At 39.0% G+C, this 17,316-nt stretch overlaps 1 pseudogene; it reads right to left on the reverse strand.

The window, feature by feature from the left end:
* Window positions 1–7,292: 7,292 nt before the first annotated feature.
* Window positions 7,293–16,969, reverse strand: LOC148811429 (deoxyribonuclease-2-beta-like; annotated as a pseudogene).
* Window positions 16,970–17,316: the final 347 nt, after the last annotated feature.

The raw sequence follows: 17,316 nt of genomic DNA on the forward strand, positions 1-17,316 counted from the left end.
TCGCACCAAACAAATTTATATTTCTAAATATCACAAAATACGTTCATTGTCTTCCAATCGAGTCGAGTTGACACTGGAAGCCTGCCACACCCGGACTGTTAAACCAACGCATTAGCACGTCAAAGCCCATCGAGGGTATTGAGCCAGTATTGGCTTTAGTATTCCCCCCCTCTCCCCTCAATTCAATTCAATTCAAGGTGTTTTATTTGCATGACAGATGGGTACAAGCAGTGTTGGGTATGTATATTGTAACGCTTACGGCAGACAGGCACTGTGTAAGAGCCGGCGCACCAGAGCAGCGCACCGAGGGAGCGTCTGCATTTATAACTTAGTTTTTAAAATTAGTCAAGCAATATGAAGCATCTCCTTTTACTTAGTGCCTGAGCATAAAAAGAATAGGAGCATACTGCAACGCGTGTGAAGTCCATAAACTATATTAATTTTGGAACTTAAACATACAGTATATGGCTGGTCTCGGTACTGACTAACGCGATACCGGAGTCAACAAGCATACTTTTAGAATTTGATTAAAAGGGAATATAATATGGAATCGCGTATCTCAAGAAATTAATAACGATATAATTATATTCATGTTGCAAAAGAACTGCAACGGACATAAAAACTCCCTTGCTTTTAACAGAGCGTTCCATAATTTCTAACTACGAAAATGCCAGGTGAAAGGATTTGTAAACATATTTTGTTAAAGCAAGTCAGTTTTTTCCGCAACACATAAAAGACATTTTTCCAAGAAAGTTTAGCCTTTGTCACTAATGAAACCACTAAATAAAGACATAAATATAGAAATCTTAAGATTTGTTTTATTTAATGTTGGTAGCAGGATGAACTGTCAGAGTGTATATTTTGTCGCAGAGTTGCTGCAAGATGTTAACAGTGAAAAAGGTATTTAGAAATGAGTTATTTCAAGATGAAAATTTTCAGAATAATTGGTACAAACATTTTCAGCATGGAATAAACCGTTACTTTAATGGTATAAACCTTAAATGGATTCATATTCTCAATAAGATTTGGTGCTCAGTAACATGACTTAGAAAATGACAGAAGACATACGTATCATGCTTATCCTTCTATTTTTCATAATCGTAAACTCCTTAAGGCAGTTACATTTTCTCTGTTCTGACCTGGAGTTACAGAGAAATTTAAATTCTAATAAGAGATTTGTAATGAGGAAAGTCATACCAATCACTCATACAGTACCAGGATTTGCAATTACAATACAAATATTTTCTTTCTGTATGTGATTATTTTGCAGTTTGAGTCTATGGCATTCCTTTGGGGGTCTATACTCCAAGGCATGACTTTTTTATGTATAAACATCAGTATTTACTGCTATTAATTACTGTACGATTTATAGTTGAAATCTGAGCCTAGATATAAAGTTAGATATAAAGTTAAAATCTCGACAAAGCAATGTAGGAAATACAGAGAAAATAAATCCTTTCTGACATCTAAAATCAGTTTCGATCAAGGTCTCTAAAACGAACAAGAAAAAGAGGATTTTCGGAGGGCAATTACGCTGTGTTTATATAGAATAAGTGATTTATGAGCAATCTAATTTCTTGTTCGTTTAAAACAGTGAAATGTCAGCTGCAAAAGATCGCACCAGAAACAGCACTCTCTCTGCCTGTCATAGACGTTCAGGAAAGGCTGAATGAAGTCATGTCAAGTACAATAATTCGGAGATCAATAATAACAGTTGTAGGACAGTATGTAAGGAGGATAAGGATTTTGAAGTTATTGCAGGATATTGCTGAGTTATTGCAGGATAAAAGACTAGAGATGTTGGCAAGAAGAAGATAATTTGGGGAAAGCTGAGGAATACACTTATAACAAGAACACTTCCTAATGGGGTTAGGCATACTTTTGATGAAGATGATGAAGTTAACAGACTATATTTTTACATAGATACTGAAATAAGGATTGTATTTTAGATTATGTGTAGTTGCTGGCATTGAACTGTGTGTTGGATGCACATGAATTGAAGGAATGGGCAAACATAGCTGATGCGGATCCACAGAGCCAGCATATTAAGATGTTTATAATTAGAGGCAATTTGTTTAAATAACTAGGTATGGATACTGATGTGCAAGAGAGGTGGAAAGGCTGTTTCCTTAAGACAGCACTATAAAATATTTTATTCTCAGTGAGATGCTGCCATTTCATAGTGGGTTTCTAACACTGTGTATAGTTCCATCCACACAGTGCCTTTACTTCCATTTCTAATCTCTTTATCCAGTACAGAGGATTTGGAGCCTATCCCAGTAAGCAACGGACACAAGGCAGAATACACCCTGGACATAGCGCCAGTCCATCACAGGACAGACAGACACAAACACACACACATCAGGGCCAGTTTTCCCATAAACCAATTAACTTACCAGTATGTTTTGGAGTGCGAGAGGGAGTCATATCACACATATGGAGAAAAACCATGTAACCCAGAGAGAACATGTAAACCCCACACACACAGGATGGCAGGAATTGAACCTATGACCCCAGTGCTGCAAGATAGCAATGCTAACCACTTTGCCACCATTATAAATGGATGGATATCTTAGTTATCTTTCTAGTTCACAGGTTTGCATGCATAATTTAATTTTGAAAGCCACTGAGACATCAGGTACTACTGTTGTATTTATGAAAAAGAAACAAAACAAAAAACATACTAACAACTGTGCCATCCTACTCCTTAGTTAATACATTTTATTATTCATAAACAGTTAACATTGTTAGCAAATTATTTTGAATTATATTTAACCCTATTTTTTCTTTAGTTTTGTATTTAACTTATTATATGATAGTCAGACTTAATGTATATTTGAACAATGAAAATATATTTTTACAAGATTTTACATTAAGCACTTAAAATTAATATGGTTAATAATAGTAAACTGTAACATGCTGTAACAAGATCGGTTAAACTGCGAAGAAAATGCTTTCAGAGAAAATGTTTCAGGTGTGAAGAACATAGATCTCCAATGCAATTTCAACCAAACCTGTTCCCACACACCCTGCCCCCACTACCATTAGAATATACACAAAGCACTCAAATCTTTCGAGCTAATGATCAGGTGACCCGAGAGAGAGCGAGAGAAACACCAAGGGGTGCGGAACCAGGGAACTATTTACATGGAAAATGGGCGATCTCCCCAGACTGTCCGCCCGTTTCACTGTTACCTGGATACCTCTTTATTTAGAACTCACTAACACTGATTTTTAGTTTAGAAGGATTCAAGTAGGGTTTTAGATGAAAGGCAGCGACCTTAATCAAGCCCAAATCATAATTGAACCCATTCAGAGCCTACATTACATTTTAGCGTTTCATTCTGAGCAGAAGACCCTCACACCTGAAGAAGGGGGAGGTGTTTTTCGCTGGAAATCTCGCCTGCTTCTACTTTACAACTGGAGTGCTGGCTGTGACGAATTAAACCGGTTTTACAGGTTTCAATCACAGACCATGTGACATGGGAGTCAGGAAACTAACACACAGCGCCACCGGATTTGATAACGCTATAAAAACGCTATAAAATAATGTGACTTGGCACAGAACAAGTTTACAGCACAGTACAATAATAAATGCTGACCATGACTTTAGAAGCATAAATTGCCTTACACTCAATTTAAACACAAGCTGTCTTTAGCCCTCTAAGCTGGTTCATACAGAAATGTAGAGATCCAGGCTCAGAACACACAGCTTCATTAGCGAATACATATGCAGGACAACTAGAGAAGACGTTTTACAGAGGATGGATTTTTAGAAACATCCCATCAGTGACATCACTGAAGTCAACTCCTAGGTACTGTAACTGTCGTGTGGATAGTTTCACAAGAATCAGACAAAGGTTTAAGCATCGCTTGTTCTAGATAAAACTGCAAAAAAAAAAACAACAACCCATAATGTACTTCTTTGCGGCTCTGTTTGCCCAAATCATATATTCACAACGTGAAATCTAGAAAATAATATTACGTAACCAAAATCCGCAATATGGAAACAGAACCTGTGTAATTGTTGATAGATGATGTACTCGTAACATTTTTTCAAGACGAACTACAACATTTAAAAAATGACTTGTATGTACTTGGTATCTCTAATCAATCCACGGGTCCCAGCACAAAACGAAACTAAAACGCATACCGTTTCGCGCTTCTTATTAGTTGCTCAAAAGTAATTTGACCGTATGAAATGCATAATATAAACCTAGAAACATATACGTGAGCAGTACTTAAGCACTGTAGTATCGGTGTTAAGACATACCTCTCAAATACTGTAAATCAAGTTAAAAATATCTCAAGACCGATTCTGGTCATAATGAAACCATGTTTCGTGTATGTTTTCTTTAAAGTACCGAGACCAGCCATATACTGTATGTTTATGTTCCAAAATTAATATCGTTTATGGCCTTCACACGCGTTGCAGTATGCTCCTATTCTTTTTATGCTCAGCTACTAAGATTTCCCTTCAGTGGTAAAATTAGATATGAATATTCAATACTTAAACGGGCACAGTTAAGACATTAAATATACATATACATACTGTATACAGTACAGTTTGCATACGGTAATATGTTTATGTTCCTAAATCAATCTCTTTTATGAGCATGTGAAAGGCATGGTGAATCACTGTACTTTGCATGATTGGAAACAAATGCGTGATTGCGAAATGCTGTGGTGTTACTTTTACAAAGACGGTTAATGAAAAAAAGAATGTTGACCAGGGCAATACTTTGAGTTTACACTTACAGCTTGTCCAAGGTCATTCATTATTAATACTATTAGTAATATCTTCGTTAAAGACTTTGATGGCCACAGCTCAAACATGAGAGGTTGAGCTTTATTAGCTCCACCTTGCGGAAATTCCGGATACTATTATTTTGCTTGTCGTATTATAGGAGAATTTACGGTAACTCGCGGTATTTACCGGTAGCTTGCGGTAGACTGCGTACAGCGTACCGCAAAATAATGCGGTATCGCCCGCGCATTTTGAATGGCTGCATCTGTATAGACTCTTGAACGTTATTGACTTCATAGTAAATGTTTGAAGAACGACCACTAGAAATAAGGCGATCTGATTGTATTTTCAGCCATTCAGAGCCCTTAGGGGGTAAGACTTCCTCTAGAAGCCTCGAGCTGCATTCCGCCTGCCTTTTAGCTGTCAATCATTGACTCAGAAGGGGTAATCAATCAGTTTCTTATCAGTTCTCCTTTTTTTCACACCAGAAGGCAACTCTGAGGTTTTTTTCCATTGCATAACAGCAGATAAAGGCTCTCTAGCAGTGTCTAATGGTTTTTATAGCAATTGCAATGGTTATTATTCTTATTTTCAATATTTTTATGATTTTTTATTATAGGCGTGAAATTTCATTCCAGGTTCAGTCTTCACAAAACATGATGTAGAATTTTTTCTAATTGATCAATTTGTCCCTGATTTTTATCCAAGCTAGTAGTCACCTAGAACAAGGTTTCCAAATCATTCCCAGGCCCTTGACATGCATATAGTTGAAAAATCTGACCTCTGAAGACCAAAAAAACATTTTGGCCTGCTGTTTTTTGGGGTTTTTTTTCATATGTTTGTCTGCTGAGTGGACACATTAAGAAATATAAGAAATTTGACTGTTCACACTCAAAGCCAATGGGGTTACCTTCAATTTAAGACCTGAACCAGGCTCCTGCTGTGTTCTGCTGCAGAGATATAACAAATGTTTAAGGAGGAGGAAATTCCAGGCAGAAATTGGCTAAATGTGTCAATGTTAATAACAGGTTAAACACAAATTGGAAGCGTCAAACATTTATCTCCTACATTTTTATGTGAGAAAAACAAAACAGAGAGTTTGTTACCTGTCAAGGTAGGTGGGGTGTTCACTACCTCATTATTTTTAAAGCAACTTAAAACGTAAGTGTACAAATGCATAAATTAAGATTCAAACAATCAAAAGACAGAACAACAATCAAACAGCAAACTGGAACTATTTCTGATCAAATAATCTGTTCTCTGATAATAAAATTGTTGTGAAAAAGTAATGTTACATTGATAGTTCAGGTGGGTAGCTGCGTCAGCATGCGTAGGCTGCAAAGGAACAAGTAATAGGTTTATTCCATGCTGAAAAAAAGAAGAAAGAGAACAACGTTTCGGCCGTGGAACCTTCTTCAGGTGTGATTCCAGTATTCAATTATTCACCAGTTAAATGAATCTTCAATTCCAACTCGGCTCTTACCTACCCAATTAATCTAATTATTTGCTTAGCCACAACGGTTTAATGTCCTTCCCCAAATCTCTGGGTGCTTCAGAGATAAAAGCCATGTCCCAGTTCTCGACCTGCGCCCTAAGCCATTTCTACAAGTCCGCACTTCTGTGATGTAGCGCAAGTGTGGACTTCAAGTGCGCCAGTATTAAAGGGCGCACTAGTACAAAAAGGTAAAAAGCACCCTCGCGTGATGTCACTGTTTTGTCACACGGCTCAGGAGGGTCGAAATCCAAGTCGGCTGTTAATTTTTTCGTTGTCCGCTTGCAGTTTGATTAAATTGAATTTTATCTCGACACTGTGTTCATTCATGTTGAAAACTTAACCTCGATTCATAACAGGCGAAGTAAACTAAGGAATCACTGGCAATACCGCTGCTTATTCCAAGCTGTGTACCATTAAATACATTTCATATCGTCTGTCCCAGTACAAAAATGACAGTACGAGGAACATAACGCTTTCATTCAACTAAATAAGGTAAACTTGGCTATACCTCAAAGCTTGTACTATTAAATACGAGCACCATTAAATACTCCGTGTACAGAATACAAAGCAGGTAAATGAATAAATATACATCAGTCAAAATGGAGGTGACGAAATTAAAGCTTTATGTCAAAATTTCGTACGTAGAATACATACAGTTTGAATCTAAAGCAGCCTAATGAAGTTTGTTTTTTCAAAAAAATTGTAGCGCTCCGGTGTTCACGTGGGTATGCGCCCTCTCCTCTGCCGCCTCAGGTCGAACCCCCACCATCGGGGACTCGAACCCGGGCCTCCGGCGTCACTCAACAGGGACCCAGCCAGCTGAACTAAAGGGAAATCTCCCATCAGCCCGGCGGCTGCGGTCCCTGCTATTCACAGGGAAGGGCGGTGACGTCACCGCGCTGGTAAGCCGGCTCTCACAACCAATGGTGGCCGTATGCGTTACAATATTATGAGTTCTAAAACTTAAAAAAAGTTCAATTTTACTAATACGTGGATATTTTATTCTCCATGGCAACTTCTCTCCGCCTTGATACGTTAGAATGTGGAACGTCACCATTCCGCGAGCAATTGGGGGTAATTCCCTTCAGCGGAGTCCACTCCAATGTGGACTTCAGAGAAGTCTGCCTTGGCGGTGCTGGTGAGCATCCTTGTGACAAATTTAGAAATGGAACACCCTAAGCCCTTGCATATTGGGACACGGCCAAAGCAACCCGAGATCTGCTGGATCATGGCATCCAGAACTATAGTTGGACACACATGCTTTAAGCCGGTTCTCTTTTTTCAGCTTTTATTTATTCTAAGTTGTAATGTTTAATACACGCAATGAAAGAATGTGTCCATCTACTGTTTATTACAATTTACACCTCTTTGCTGTTGCATGTATACTGGGGAATTAGTAAAGGCAGAAAAACCACTCACCAGTCCACAGACTCCTCCTGCTCGTTCCTGCAGGACACGGCTGCATCAGCAGTGAGCCCACTGTGTACAAATATCATCAGCGGCCAGATCAGCAGCATCCAAACGGCATCCTAATGGAAACAAGGGCTCAAGAAATCTGGTTTGTCCTTCTCAATTGTCTACAATCAAACCATCGAATTTGACAGAAAAATGCAATAATAAATCAGTACCAAACTGTTTTCCTTCATTATAAAATGCCCATCATTTTTTCAAACCTAGAAGCTTAACTTTCAAGACAAATTTGCATGTAGTAAGAAATGTATTCATGTCAAACCTTTCCAGCTTGTACTGTATCTCATGCTTAAGGCTGGCACACAAGACAAAGTAATATTTGGTGAAGAAAGACATTTCAGTTCACACTTCACTTCATTCACAGCATTTATGGTCTATTTAAGTCTATTTATGGTCTGTAAGTTACAGTGCAGTTCTTTCTTGGATTAATGTGTAATTTATTGTAGTGCAATATGGATGTAGTGCTATGCGATCAGTCATTAAATGGACATTCAGCATTTTCTATTATGCTTTCATTCCCAACAAACAAAGGTAAAAGTGAATTCTTGAGAGATTTCCAATAAAGCCATCCCATAGTCATTTTCTAGTTTTTAAGTCCAGAACTACCACAATGGTAGAAAATGAAATGTAGGCTTGATGTTAATAGCTGCAAAAATAATGCAATAATGATGGAGTAATAAGGGACTCAAAGGCTACATAACTAAAGGCTAAAGTTAGGAGCCCAGATGCCAACTTAAGCAAGACAATCCCCAACTCGTACTGCAGAGGGTGAGTGAACACGGCTTGTGAACGATACTTCTTGTGTGACTAAATTCAATCACGGAACATTCTAATTCAATTTTCAAAACTAATGAAAGAAAAACAGACACTTACCATGAGTGTGGCCTTGAAGCAGCTTTTAGTCTTTCAAGACTAAGGAGAGACAATACAGGCAGCTACTTCAGTTCACTTCTCCAATTCAGGCCACGAAACCCGAAAGTGTTGCCAGACCAAAACTTGCCTAAAAGAATGCACAGAATGCCAAAAAAGGCATTTTGCAATTGACCTTGAAAGACAAAGAACTATTTGCAGTTCTGATTTTCTGGTATATCCAGTATTAGATACGTGAAAGGACACTGTAAATCAGACTATGATCTAGAGCAGAATTTCTCAGTTAGGTACTTTGATTATTTTGACATCATTAAAGCAGTTTAAAATAATATCATCACAAAGTGCTATTGCTACATTTGTGAAACAAAATAACATATCAATGAGTGTTCATTTTATAACAGTCTTGATGTTCTTTCACCAAAACAGGGTTTTAATTCAATAAAAAAAAAATTCTGTGTCCTAACTCCCGACATACGAGGACATATGAGCATGGACAGTGATTTTGCCCGATCAGTGCAACTCACATAGGCTTAAAAAGACCTGCTGAGCGATTGCTGTATCCAGTTGTTCTTTCTTTACATCTGTGCTACTATTCATTTCAGGAACCAAAGAATTTGAATAGGACAGTGAGAGCACATTTCACCTCTATTTAAGGAAGCTCTCAAATACAACAGTGTGGTGGGTCAGCAGTGTTGATGCACTAGTTTCAGCTGAGGGGGTTCAGGCCTCAATCATGTGTACATAGACCCACGTGGGGGTGAATTAGCAAATTAGTTAAGGGTGAGAGGCACATTCTCACATGGTGGCAATTAGCCTAGGTTTGGTACAGTTTATAAATAGTTCTATGGGAGGATTTTGTTGTTGTTGTTGGTGGTGGGGCAGCTTGTGACTTAAATTTTTTCTGCAGTATTTCCTTTCTGTTGTGGCTTGTCCATATGCTGGGGCCTAATGAGGTCTGAAGAGGCTGGCTTGTCTCAGACAGCTATTTCAGTCTTCCTTTTATTAGCTTGTATTCATATTGTTTTTTAATACAGAGAACAATGACTTCATTGTATATTGGAAATGGGCATATTGGAAAGCTAAAGATAAAATGTAGGAGTCCTTATATTAGAAGAGCATTACAATAATTGACATTGGAAACAGTCTAAGGAAGAGAAACCAGAATAACTCCCACATTGAAAGGTACAGTATTGTGTTGTAAACTGAGAGGTTAAAACAACTTTATCACTTTTGGCTGGAGGATTGAAGATGTGGAGACTTGAGTATTCAAAATCCTGAAAAGAACTGAGAATTTGGACTCGGGCAGCTACAGTACTTCACATTCAACATGGGGGGTGGGTAGAGAATGAAATTGAAGTCTGTGATGGAAAAGACATGCTGTGCAATCCAAATCACAGGAGTGTTACAAAGAATCTTTTATCAATAGTTACTATCAACCAAACAGAAAAGATGGGCAGAATATCTTTCTCTCACTTGTAACCTTTTAACACTCCTGGGCTAGAACTTTATCAAAATTGAAAGTTTAAAACCGCACATTGAGGAAGCAGCTGTGATCAAGGTATAAGTCCCTTCACCCAGTTTTGCATAAGGGGAGTTTTTTCTGGGTTTACACTTTGTCAGACCAATATTTGAAATCTGATCCTACTTGGAATTTTGTTTATACAGACCCACAAAATGAAGCTCAATAATTAATTGCTTACATTTATATTGCACTTTACAGGTAATGGGGACTCCCCTCCGCCACCACCAATGTGCAGCATCCACCTGGATGATCTTAGCAATCATCTCCAAACAGTGCAAAGCGGTTTTCACTTTCTTCAAATATCAGTGATGCATTAAAATTGGACTGAACACTATAGTTCCAAGAACAGAAGTTAGTGTTTTGAGTGTTTTTCTTGGTGTGTAATAGTGATTCTATTTATCTAAGCAGGTACAGTGGGCTCAAGAATTATTGGCACCCTTGATAAAGTTGAACAAAACAAGCTGTATAAAATACACAGCACAGATAATGAGTCTATCTTATGCCCAGACAATGGGAATTATTTCAAAACAAATATTTAAAATGAGTAATACATGTTTTTTCCAGAAACATTAATGTCACAATTATTAGATCCCCCACTTTCCTTTAAGGAAACTGAACAAAATAAAATCTGAAATGAAGTTCTGCTTTTTTAAATATAACTCAGTCAAAAGGAACATTTTCTGGACTTGCTGTTTCACCAGGGTATAAAAAGAGGTAAACACACATAATAAAAACTTTGGCCATCCACCACCATGGGGAAAGGCAAAGAAGTGACAAATTAAGAGACAAATTAGTATTGATCTTCACAAATGGTAAAGAATCCAAGGGTCACAGCTGGAGAACTGCAGAGTCTGGTTGCATCTTGGAGTCCTTGAGTCTCCAAATCAATAATTAGATGGTACATCCATGCCAAAAAGCTATTTGGAAGGGTTGCCAGAAGGAATTGATAACAAGAAACAAACTGAAGTGTCTGGAGTTTGCCAAATGCCATTGGGACTTTGACTAGAACCCAGTGCTATGGTCAGGTGAGACCAAAATTGAAGGGTGTGGCCACTCACACCACCAGTACGTTTGGCGTTGGAGAGGGATGCATACTCACACAAAAAAACGTATATTCACTGTGAAATATGGGGGTGGAACATTGATGTTGTGTTGTGGTTGTGATGCCACTGGGGCCCTTGTTAAGGACAAAGGTATCATGATATCTACTAAATATCAGGATATTCTGGGCAAAAATCTGGCTGCCTATGCCAAAAAGCTACAGCATGATTTGGTCTCTGGTGGACCTCCCAGCATGACAATGATCCTAAACACACCATTTAAAAATCAACTAAGAAATGTTTGAGAGAAAACAAAATCAGTGTTTTTCACTAGTTTACCCAGTTTTGGGGTATATAAAATATAAGTCATTATCTGTGCTGTTTATTTTATATGGGGTTTTTTGTTCTTCATTAAGGGTGACAATAATTTGTGAGCGCACTGTAAGGTGGTAGAAGAAAACGTGAAGAAAAACAGTGCCAACAGGAAAAATAAGACATTTGAGGAACACAGCACAAGATGCTAGTAGAAACGTTTTTTTAGAAGAAATCATGTTGTGCACATTTTTTCCCAGGCAAATATGACCCAGCTCCACCAACAATGGAAGTCAGGAATATCTGCGTACCTCAGCAAATAATATGCTGTTATCTTAACTTATTGATTATAGATTAGATGCACACAACAAAAGAGTGCTGGTAGACCAGGAATTCCACTAATCTTAATATATTCAGAGCTGCGAGCACCATCATTTATTGGCTGTAGATGGGATTCGCACAACAGAAGACAAAAGCACAAAATGAGGAAAGATTTCACAGAACTGCTGGTGGTAACCCAACCAAACCTATAAAGAAAAAACATTTGCGCAACGTAATCCTGATTGACATTTACAACCAGTGTCCTCTTATTTTAAATGAAGAGCTTTGCCACTACACTTCACAGGAAAAAAAGCTACTTTCTGATAATAGATGAATGGATTGATAATTGCAGTCGTTGGGTGTTTCTTCTTTTGTGTTAGCCATCAACCCATGTTTAAACCTATACATTTTAGTTGTTCTGGAAAGAAGCACATTTGCATTTGAGCAACGTTTTTTCTTGCTTTTCAGCAAACATTAGCTTCAAAATATCAAGCGGCATTTGCTAAACCTGAGCGCAATTAACACTGCTCTGCATCTGCAACAGATAGATACAGAAAGAGTCAGCGTAACTGAATTGCAACAACAGGGTCAAACATTCCCCCTCTTACAGTTTAAACATGTCTCTGCACCTAACAAACCAGGACACAGCCCCCCTGAAAGCGTGGTAGATAACAGGGTTTTGTGAGCAAATAAGTCCTCCACTTTTCCACTGCTGGCAGTCCTCTCTGTTTAGATCTCCAATGCAGATCCACTGGTCTCCATCCTCCTGGGATACACACCACTTGGCATGATCAAAGTGAGAGCAGAACTCCACAGGTCCCGGCAGTTTAATTCTTTTGATATTTCAAACCTGTTCAGGAAGGGAGCAGTTCGAAGGCAGTTCATGCTCTTTTCGTTTGCCAGGTTTCCGTCAACAGAGTAGTCTTTAAAACTTGAGCAGCCCAGCCAGTGTAGATGTCTGTAAAAGACAACCCTCAAGTATGTCAACAAAGTAGAAATATAAGGCATTTAACAGCATCTACAATGGCTCTCCAGACAGGGCTCTTTCTTGGTTTAAAGAGAAAGGAAACACTCTGTGAAAAGTAAAAAAAAAAGCTCTTACCGGTCTGGAATTTAATTTTACTGCCATTTTCACATTGTATAATGAAACATTTCCCCTTACTAAACGGTTTTCAGTGCTTTGTTTTCCAATTGAGTTCTTTCAGAACTTTTTATGTTTTAATAACAATCACAACAGAACAACATAAAAGAGCTACTGGTAGTGATTGGAAAGCCCTTGTAGCAAGACAGTTTTAGAAGCGCAACATGTGTTTCTGCCCTACAGATGTGAACTACAATGTGCAGTTTGTATGTTCTCCCCGTGTTTGCAGGGGTTTCCTCTGGGTGCTCCAGTTTTTGGTCCCACAGTCCAAAAACAACAGACTAGTTGGGTTAATTGGCTTTTGGGAAAATGGACTCTTGGGTAAGTGCTGTGTGTTTTTGTCTCTGTGTGCACTGTGATGTCCTGGCATCCTGTCCAGTGTATATCCTGCCTTTTCCCCTTTGCTTGCTGGGATAGGCTCTGGCTCCCCAGTGACTTTATAGTGGATAAAGTGGTTAGAAGACTGATGGATGATTCACTGTAGGTGGAGTGGATTTTTCATCTCAAAACTATGCGAACTCTGTTAAATGATTATTTTGGACCTAGGTCTTGTTTTCTTGGGATGTATTCTGCTTCTAGCAATATTACACACTTTGCAGTTTATTTCTGGTGATATACTATGGAATATGATGTTTTATGTTATTGCAAGATTATGAAAACAGACACATATACTGTATGGTTTAAATATTTTTCCATTCTGATATTATTATTGCATCTAATCTGAAATTGATATTTAACTAAGCTTAGTTAAAAATGATCAAACTAAGATTGTTTTTTGCCAAATCTGAAAAGTTTGTTTCAGTTTATGTATTATATTGGTGGCTAATATACCATTATATAAACTCATTGTACCATGTAATGGATAGCTTTGAATAAAGTCAAGACCAAATTGTTTTCCGTTTTCGCTGTCTGCATTTTATTTTTAATGTTTGTCTGGGATGAAGAAATGTAATTTGTCTCGTTCTTCTTTTGTCATTTTCATGTTTGGCTCTTAACAATGTGCGGCCTTTTGCAAACCTGTACATGCAACCACTGGCCAAAATATAAGCAAAGCCCGTCATCATGCTGTAAAGAGTAAAAACTATGACCAGGAAGTTGCATGTACAGTATCTCACTGGTTCTGAAATATCTGTAGCATCTTGCAGTCGCATTGCTTTACAGGATTTGCAATCTTTACAATAACAATTGCAGCAGAGGTTGTGATGACAGTAAGGTGTGCAGGACTGAGCTATGTTTTTAATAGGAGCAAAATCTGGGCAATTTTCTGGCCTGTGAAAGGTGATGGAAGTCTCTGTCATGCTTCTCAAGACAGCCAAGCCACACTTTTAATGTGAGAGCACAGGAATTCAAAGGGAATTTAGCTAGCTTGTTTTTAGGACTTAAAAGTGCATTTACTTGGGTTGCCTCCACACTTCCATAAAGAAGAGAATACGTGCTAAAAATGAATATGCATTTGGCAGTGGCCTGGCAACAGACGACTGCAAGGACAGAAGACTGTAATACATCGCTAAGACAACACATTAAATCTGAGTAAGTTCAAAGGGGCCACTTGTCCACACTGGTGAATTGCAAATCACTGGAACGTAAGCATAACTATCATGGAGTATTTCAACATCTTTAAATGTGAATGTATTTCTGGACGTTTCGAGAGTCGGAGTCGACTGTTTTTATCCGACTCTTCTCCTCAGTGCAGAATGAAAATCAGTGCTGTCCAGGAAGGTTTCTGAACTTTAACCAGCTCCAGAATCAATGGGAAACCTACGTGACCAAACAAATGCTCAATTCCAGGAAAAAGATTCCAAATGCATATCCTGGTACAGAACCTTTGATAAGGACAGCTGATATGTCAGATTGTAGTTGGTGTTTCATCACAGATCTTTTTGTACAGTCTGCGTGGTTTTAAAAGAAAACCACTCTCACCATCCACAAAGAAGCGAGACTTGGCAAGGCTGAGGAAGGTTTCTCCCCGAGCTGACAGCAGTTTCCCCATCCTCCTTCCCTGCACCCAGGGCTTTACAGAGCCCTCGCAAATGCAGCTCATTCTGGGCAGTTCGTGGCGAAAGACTTCAGGCAAGGAGCAGTTGTACACGCGGGGGTTATAATACAACAGCTGCTCGGCTGAGGAAAAAGAAAGGAAAACAACTTTATTGTTGGCTAAATCGCATCCTCTCACTTGCAATGCAAACACCTTATGTTGTTACAACAGTAACCATTATACCCGGGCCGGAACACCCACAGCCCACAGAGGTGCTGGAGGGCTTCGGTTTTATTTTTTCATACCTTCATGTCACTGAACTGTGAGGAAAAATAAACTGTTCATTTTTGTATGATTAAAATCAATAAATACAAAACTGAGGAAGGTAACACTACAAACCATCTTCTGTGGAATAAGGAGACAAAGAAGCTAGAAGGGGAAATTGAGAAGAGAGACATTAAGTTTTCTGATGCAGAAGCAGTTAATTTGGATTTCCCCAGCTTCTTAACACTGCCTGCTATATCTGAAGACCCGCCACACTCAATAATTCCATTGTAGTGCTGGGCTACAGCACAAGTCTGCAGTCCTATGAAGCAAGGACTACACATTCAATTTACCCCACACATTCCATTCTATGGCTCGGCTCACGGTTAAAAAACAAAAACAAAAATCCGGCCCAACAAATATTGAATCTGGTAAATGGCCTCGCATTGTCGTCTCTTTCAATTTGAACTGAGCAATACAAATAAAAATAAAATGGTATTTTGCTATTAGCATAATGCTAGCTTCCCTATGTTGCGCACCTATCTGAGGGAATTGTGTAGACTTGTAAGTGATACAGAGCGCGGTCCGGCCGTTCAGTTTCCCCGAGGACGGCCAGCTGTACCCCCTTTCTGGGAATGGAGGGAAGTGGGGGACACTGTGACTGAGCCAGAAACCCTGAGTCTGGTCAAAGTGTAGGACTCCTGTGTGGACACACAAAGAGATATTACAACACACCGAGATAACAGATCACATTCTATTCATTCATACTTACAATGAACAGCAGTTATCGATTTATGAAGAGTCAGTAGATGATGGATTGCAAGTTATTACTGTTAACACAGTACTTTGAAAAGGTCAATAATAATAATAATTCCTTACACTTTTATAGTGCTTTTCTGGACACTCCACTCAAAGCTCTTTCCAGGTATTGGGGACTCTCGTCCACCACCAGCACCAATGTGAAGCCAAAGTGTACACAGAACACTCACCCCACACCAGCTATTTAGTGGGGAGGAGAGTGGAGTAATGAAGCCAATTCAAAGATGGGGATTCTTAGGAGGCCATGACTGGTAAGGGCCAATGGGAAATTTGGCCAGGATGCTGGGGTAACACCTATACTCTTTTCGAGAAACGCCCTGGGATTTTCAATGACCACAGAGAGTCAGGACCTCGGTTTTATGTCTCATCCGAAGGACAGTGCCTTTTTAAAGTATAGTGTCCCCGTCACTATACTGGGGCATTAGGACTCACATAGACTGCAGAGTGAGCACCCCCTGCTGGCCCCACTTACACCTCTTCCAGCAGCAACCTTAGCTTTCCCAGGAGGTCTCCCATCCAGATACTGACCAGGCTCACAGCTGCTGAGCTTTAGTGGGCTGCCAGTTGTGAGGTACATTGTGTTTAATTTAGTAGTGGCAATGATAAAGATGATACTGATGTTTGTATCCCTGGAAGCAATGGGCACAAGGAAGGTGACACCCTGGACAAGAAGCCACTTAATCGCAGGGCAGATACAGACACTGAAGCGCACACTAGAGCTAATCTTTTCTCAGAAGCCAATGAGCCAACCAGTATATTTTTGGACTGGGGGAGGAAACCGGAGCACCCAGAGGAAACCCTGGGAGAAAAGACAGTTTCTTCACAGATGGCATCCTGAGTCCAAAATCAAGCCCAGGGCCCCAGTGCTGTAAGGTAGCAATGCTAACCACTGTACTACTGTGCTGCCTGGTAAGTAGTAGTAGTAGTAGTAGTAGTAATAATAATAATTATAATAATAATAATTTTATACCCACCCAAATTAGAATTGGCCATTTTATCTGTACATTTCTGCTCACGCCCATGACCTTTGACCCCAGGTTTGTCCAACCTCTCTTACACAGTCATACACCTATTGACCCTACACAGTGATGTACAGGACTTTTCCAGCCCATCAAAGAACGTGTATTCCCAGTGCTGAGCCACTTATACTCCACTACTTTCGAAATTCTAATTGCCATAACATGGTCTTTTATAATTAATAATTATAAGTCTTTAGCAGACATTAAATCTAATGAACAATAAATCCGTGTTAATTTTATACTGATTTTATTATAGAATTTTTCTTATAGTTTAATATAGAAAAATTGATTATGATTTGAAAGAATATTCGTAATATAGTG

This window comes from Atractosteus spatula, assembly GCF_055471065.1.
Source record: "Atractosteus spatula isolate fAtrSpa1 chromosome 11 unlocalized genomic scaffold, fAtrSpa1.hap1 SUPER_11_unloc_1, whole genome shotgun sequence".
Lineage (NCBI taxonomy): Eukaryota > Metazoa > Chordata > Actinopteri > Semionotiformes > Lepisosteidae > Atractosteus > Atractosteus spatula.